The sequence below is a fragment of the Gossypium raimondii genome, chromosome 4 (assembly GCF_025698545.1).
Source record: "Gossypium raimondii isolate GPD5lz chromosome 4, ASM2569854v1, whole genome shotgun sequence".
NCBI lineage: Eukaryota > Viridiplantae > Streptophyta > Magnoliopsida > Malvales > Malvaceae > Gossypium > Gossypium raimondii.
In genome coordinates, this window is record NC_068568.1 from 32,814,937 (window position 1) to 32,822,208 (window position 7,272).

General features: G+C 37.6%; 1 non-coding gene across 1 annotated transcript; it reads left to right on the plus strand.

Annotated features, from left to right (window-relative positions):
- The first annotated feature begins 6,790 nt into the window (after positions 1-6,790).
- LOC128040845 (small nucleolar RNA R71) lies at positions 6,791-6,897 on the plus strand. The gene has a single exon (XR_008195651.1). It is a non-coding gene; the product is annotated as a small nucleolar RNA R71 (small nucleolar RNA).
- Positions 6,898-7,272: the final 375 nt, after the last annotated feature.

The following is a 7,272-nucleotide window of genomic DNA, read 5'->3' on the forward strand; positions in this document are numbered from 1 at the left end:
ATCTCAAAGATCTGGGCGACCATGTTGAGCTCTAAGCATTGAAGTCTTGATATCAGGTTTAGCTTCTGGTTCCATTGGTTCCACCTTATCAGGGGCTTCAGCCGATTGCACTGGCTCAATCTCTATGGGATCTTCTTCTTCTTCTTTTTTGTGATCCTCACTTTCTTCAACTTGTTGCTGTAGAACAGAGTCTCCAGCTATTCGATAGATGTCCCAATCTATAATTGTGCCTTGGCTATAGCCTGTGTTTTTTACATTTGCAAGAATTTTAGCTTTCAAGCACAGAATTGTTATCATAAAGGGAAAGAAAGCTGGGCTAGAACATGAATGTCTAACGGCACAATTCCGCATTTCCCTCAGGATGATTTTTCCCACATCAATGGTCTTCCCAGTTAAAATCTAGTATAATAAGACCATTCGCTCTAATGATATTGTATTCCTATGTGAGCTAAGCATAAGGATGAATCGGATGAAGTAGAACAATACCTTTGCGAGTGGTGGCAATATTCTTTTTGACAAGTGTGGATTCCTTGCTTTGACACAGTCCACTTAGAACCTGGAACTATAAGTTCCTCGAGAATTTCTTGCAAATTTTTAGACTCTATATTGCTCATCAAGGAGGAATATTCGTCGTTTTTCAAATCAGGCAATTCAAAGAACTCATTAATATCATTTGAAGTTACTGGTACCTTTATTCCGCGAACTGGAACTTCTGTCAACTCCCTTGAGGTTAAATTCGCATAGAATTCGCGTACTAACTCATTATCCACACTAGGTCTCTTCTCACAAAACAACCTCTAATTGAGAGTTTCAGCAACCTGACGAATACGCGCCTTAAAACCAATATAGTTGCTTTCTTTCAATGTGAAACTTTCTCTGGATGCATCTGTTGATTGTTGAAGATACTCTCGTATCTTGCTTTGGCTTCTTCACAGTGCAACTTGTTTTGTGATTCGTTAATTTGGGTAGATGTACGAATTCTCTTGCGAGGCATGATTAACCTGATCATAAGATGGTAACATTATTTTCTTAAAAATTTAATTAATATAAAATATTAATAATTCAATAAATTGAAAAATTAGATAATTATTTTAAAATTTAGGAGAAAAATTGGTCTTACAACCTTTTTTGTAAAAGTTAAGAGCTCTTAAGAAAAATAATTTTGAATCAAAAGATGGCAAATTAAGAAAAAGTTAAGGGGTTTTTTTGCTAAGGATGGGTGAAAAGGTGATGTGTCACTCAGGTATGCAAGGCAACAGCGCACAGCAGGGGATGGATGTGAGTAGTGTGCGGATCGTTGAGCAGGACTGGTGTGGGGACTCGCGGGTTGCTAATGACTAATCAGCTGGGTGATGCTGTGGCGAGGGAATTATTAGAAGGTTTCGACACTTAAGGGTGGGTGTTTTTAGAAGGAATGGTGTGTGAATGAAAAAAAAATAAGAATATATGGGTGGAATTTATAGTGAAAGAAGTAGGAGCTAGAGTAGAATCCTTAAAAACTCTAAGTTCTAATTATACTCAAAGTAAATAACAATTAATAATTAATATAATGCATATTAAATTATTATTTGCTATTAATTTATTAAGATAAAACTTATCAAATAAAATATGATTAAATTAAAACTAATCCTAACTCTAAATAAAGTCGATAATAATTAATATATATTATAATGGATATAATTATATATTAATAATTATCATCTTTTCTTTTTTTTTTTTTATTGAACTAAAACATTTATTCTAGATTTTTTGAAAATATTTACAAAAGAGGCATCTAAATTTTACTATTTATAAAAGAGCAACCAAATTTTTAAAAATAATTCAATTAAGTTCCTGTGCTTAATGAAAATTCAAAATTGAGTTGCAACATAAAACTTGGATCAAAATTTACCCTTTTATTTGAAAAACTAAAAATTTATTTTGTCATTTAGGAAATAATTTGTTTGAGAAATTATGTTAAAATCAATTCCCAGGAAAGATTGGAGAGGTCACAAGCGGTCCTGCTTAAGTTCCAATCTCCTGGATAGAATTTATTTAAACATACAAATCTTAAAAATATACCCTAAATCATTTATTCAAACAGAAGAAATGGAAAAATTAAATATTTGATAAAATGAACGAGATTTGATTTTGTTCAATTTTATCTCCCCAGTAATGTTTCAAGCGTTGAGCATTAATTCAAAAATTACCTCCCTTACCTTGATGTTCAACAACTCCATATGGATAGACTTGATGAATCATAAATGGACCGGACCAACATGATTTTAACTTACCTGGAAAGAACCTTAATCTGGATTGAATAACAAGACTTGCTGACCTGCTTCAAATTCTTCTAACTCGTTAAGTTGAAGCATCTGTTTCTCTTTGGCACTTTTAAGATCCAAGTTGAGTCGTTGGAGAGCCCAATAAGCTTTGTATTCTAACTCCAAGGGTAGATGGCTGGCTTTCCTAAAGACTAACCTATAGGGTGACATCCCTAAAGGTGTCTTGTATGCTGTCCTATAAGCCCATAAAGCATCATCCAGTCTTTTGGACCAATCTCATCGATTTGAGCAAACTACCTTCTCAAGTATGCCTTTGATCTCCTTGTTTGCTAGTTCAGCTTGTCCATTCGTCTATGAATGGTAAGCTGTAGCAACCTTGTGTTTCACTCCAGGTTTATCTAATAACCATTTCAACCACTTGTTCACAAAATGGGACCCTTCATCACTGATGATGGCTCTTGGGGTTCCAAACCTTGTGAACACATGTTTCTGCAAAAAACTTCATTACAACCTTAGCATCATTTCTCAGATATGCCTCTGCCTTAACCCACTTAGACACATAGTCTACTGCTACTAATATGTACTTGTGACCAAAATACGAAGGGAAAGGACCGAGAAATTCAATACCCCAAACATCGAATAATTCTACCTCAATGATGTTTGTTCAAGGCATCTCATTTCTGTTGGTGACATTTCTGACACTTTGACATCACAACTCTTTACGTAAGCATATCCATCCTTAAATAGTGTTGGCTAAAAGAATCCGGCTTGCAATACCTTGGCTGCAGTCCATGTGCCTCCGAAGTGTCCCCCACTCGGAGCTGAGTGATAATGGTATAAAATCTTATGTACTTCATCTTCTACCACGCATCTCCTGATCATTTGATCTGTACACTTTTTAAACAAATACGATTCTTCCCAGAAATAGTACTTCACATCGTGAAGAAACTTTTTCTTTTGATGGTACATCTTATCAATCAGCATCAAACCACAAGCTAAAAAGTTAGCAGTATCAGCAAACCAAGGGGTATTATGGACATGATTTACCTTTAGTATGTGTTCATCTAGAAACATCTCTCGAATTGGTATAAGAGGAGAGTTCCCTTCTTGCAGCTCCAATCTGGAAAAGTGGTCTACTACTTGGTTTTCCACTCCCTTTTGATCTTGAATTTCTAGATCGAACTCTTGAAGTAGAAGTACCCATCGGATCAATCTCAACTTAGCGTCTTTCATGGCAAGTAAATACTTAATTACCGAGTGGTCCGTATAAATAGTCACTTTGGTACCTACAAGATAAGATCAAAACCTGTCAAAATCAAACACAATAGCAAGTAACTCTTTTTCTGTTACCGTGTAATTAAGTTGAGCTCCTGTCAGAGTCTGATTCGCATAGTAGATGGGATGAAAAACTTTGTTCCTTCGCTAACCCATGACAGCTCCGATCGCGAAGTCACTTGCGTCACACATCAATTCAAATGGCAAATCCCAATCTGGTGTGACTATTATGGGTGCTGAGACTAACCGACTCTTCAAATCGTTGAAAGCTCTTAAGCACTCCTCATCAAATTTAAATGTCGTGTCCTTCTCTAATAATTTTCATATGGGTTTAGCAACTTTGGAGAAGTCCTTGATGAATCTTTGATAGAAAGTGGAGTGGCCCTAAAAGCTCCTAACACCCTTTACAGATATTGGAGGTGGGAATTTCTCAATAACATCTACCTTTGCTTTATCTACCTCGATTCCATGTCTTGTTATCCAATGCCCTAGAACAATACCTTCTCGTACCATGAAATGACACTTTTCCCAGTTAAGTACAAGGTTTGTCTCTTCGCATCGTCATAGTACCCTGGCTAGATTGGCTAAGCAATCATCATATGTATCTCCAAATACTGAGAAATCATCCATAAAAACTTCCAAATATTTCTCAACAATGTCAGTAAAAATAGACATCATACATCTTTGAAATGTAGCAGGTGCATTACATAAACCAAATGGCATGTGCCTAAATGCAAATGTACCGTACGGGCAGGTGAATGTTGTCTTGTGCTGATCTTCCAGTGCTACTGTAATCTGATTATACCCCGAGTACCCATCGAGAAAATAGTAATAGTCTCGCCCTGCGAGTCTATCCAGGATTTGGTCCAAAAATGGCAAAGGAAAATGATCTTTCCTAGTTGCCTTGTTCAGCTTCTGGTAATCGATGCAAATTCTCCATTCCATAAACGTTCTAGTCGGTATCAATTCGTTACTCTCATTTTTAATGACCGTGATACCTCCTTTCTTTGGCACGCACTGGACCGGACTTACCCTTGAACTATCTGAGATGGGGTAAATTATACCCGCATCTAACCACTTGATGATTTTTTTCTTGACTACGTCCTTCATGATGGGTTTCAGTCTTCGTTGTCCATCAATCATCCCTTTTTCACCATCTTCTAAGATAATCTTGTGCATGCATACAAATGGACTAATTCCGCAAATATTGGCTATGGTCCATCCGATAGCCTTCTTGAATTGTTTCAACACCACGATGAGTTTCTCTTCTTGCTCAGTAGTTAATTCTGCTGAAACAATCACAGTCAGAGTAGAAAAGTTACCTAAATAAACTTATTTCAAATGTGAGGGAAGTACCTTTAGTTCTAATCTAGGTGGCTCCTCGATTGACACTTTTGATTGGGCATAATCCCTTTTCTCTAACTCCAAAGATTCAAAACGGGATTGTGGATTAAATCCCCTTTGATTAGCTTCTAACAAAACTAAGTATTCATCCTCCTCTTCATCATTTGGAGGATCTAATGTCAAAATTTGTTCTAATGGGTCCTCAACATAATTGAGTTCCTTCTTCACGATTAAATCCTCTAAATCGGACACTATAGAACAATCATCAATTATGTCAAGAAATCGCATGGACTTAAATATGTTAAATGTTACCTGATCATCCTGAACACGCATAGTAAGCCCGCCCTTCTGCACATCAATAAAGGTCCTTCCGGTTGCTAAGAATGGTCTTCCTAGGATGATTGCCACCTCTTTGTCTACTTCAATGTCTAGAATTACAAAGTCAGTAGGAAAGATAAATTGGTCTACACGTACCAATACGTCCTCGATTTTTCCTTCTAGATGTGCTAAGGACCGATCTGCTAATTCAAGTGTAACCATAGTAGGTCTAACTTCACCTATCCCCAACTTCCTAAATATTAACATGGGCATCAAGTTGATACTCGCACTCAAGTCACATAGTGCCTTACCACAATATGTTGCTCCAATATTGCAAGGTATGGTAAAACATCCAGGATCCTTCAATTTTGGGGGTAGTTTGTCTTGAAGATATGTGCTGCATTCCTTCGTTTGGGCTACCGTCTCAAATTCTCCAAGCCTTCATTTTTTAGACAAGATATCCTTCATGAATTTGACATAGTTCGGCATTTGTTCAAGTGCTTCAACCAACAGAATGTTGATATGAAGTTGCTTGAGTATGTCTAGGAACTTCTTGAATTGAATTTCCTACTTCTGCTTCTGAAGTCTTTGAGGGTAGGGTGGTGGAGGTTTCTTTACAAGAACTAGTTGATTCATTTTTTGTGGCAATTCTGCATCTAACGGAGTTATTAATTGATCAGAATTAGCTGGTTCAGAAGTTACCTTGTCAGATTTTGCAGATTCAATTTCTGGTGAAATTGGAAACTCGGTTGAACTTCCTCTGAGTCTTGAGCGTCAGCTGGCTCCTTCTCAACTTCGACAAAATTGGGCTCTAAAGTCCTTCTGCTCCTCAATGTTAACGCATTACAATGCTCCTTCCCTGGATTCCTCAGATTCTCCATATCACTAGGTAAAGCACCTTGTGGTCGATTTCTTAGTTCAATTGCAAGCTGGCCCACTTGATTCTCTAAATTCCTTAGAGAGGCATCATTTTTCACCATTTGAATAGACTCTCTAGGCTATTGGATTGTTTAGCTTGGGTTGGTTTCTAAGCTTGTTGGGAAAAACTGGGAAGCTGGGTCGATCTAGGTTGGACATAATTGTTTCTAGTTCCTGCCCCTTGGTTACTCCAAGAAAAATTCGGGTGGTTTCACCATGATGGGTTACAAAAATTGGATTGTAGCCCTTGCCTTCCTCGATTTTGGTTCTGGTTACCCATGTAATACACAGATTCTGGGTTCGATGGACATTCTTCGAACAAATGTCCTTCCCCACAATAAACACAGGCTACATTTTCAACTTGATTCAATGGCTGTGCTGGAAAACTATTACACCCATTAGTAGTAAGATTTTTTAACATTGAGGATATTGATGATACTTGAGATGCGAGTGAAGTAAGAGCGTCTACTTCATGTACTCTAGCGACTCATCTTCCTGACACTGCTCGATTGGTTGGCCATTGATAATTGTTGCCGGCAATCCTCTCAATGGTTTCATAAGCCTTGTTATAAGACTTAGAAATGAAAGCACCATTAGCAGAAGCATCCACTACCATCCTCGTGTGAGCATTGAGACCATTATAAAATGTCTCAAGTTGTATGCAATGTGGGATTCCGTGATAAGGGCACTTCCGTAATAATTTTTTATACCTTTCCCATGCCTTATACAATGACTCATCATCCATTTGCTGGAAAGCAGAGATCTCGTTCCTCAACCTAGCATTCTTGCTAGGCGAGAAATACTTCATAAGGAATTTTTTTGCTAACTCTTGCCATTTTGAAATTGAGTTTGGTGGTAATGAGTTCAACCAAGCTTGACCTGTGTCCCTTAGTGAATATGGGAACCGCTTCAACTGTAATGCATCTTCGAGTACTCCGGCTAACTTGAAAGAATCACTCACCTCCATATATAGTCTTAAGTGTAGGTGAGGATCTTCGGTAGGCATTCCACTGAATTGGCCCACTGTCTGAAGCATTTGGAACATGACTGGCTTCAACTCGAACTATTGTGCCTCAATTTCTGGTCTCCTAATACCCAAATTAAGATCATGAAATACTGGCATGGCATACTGTCTCAAAGCTCTATCCCTATC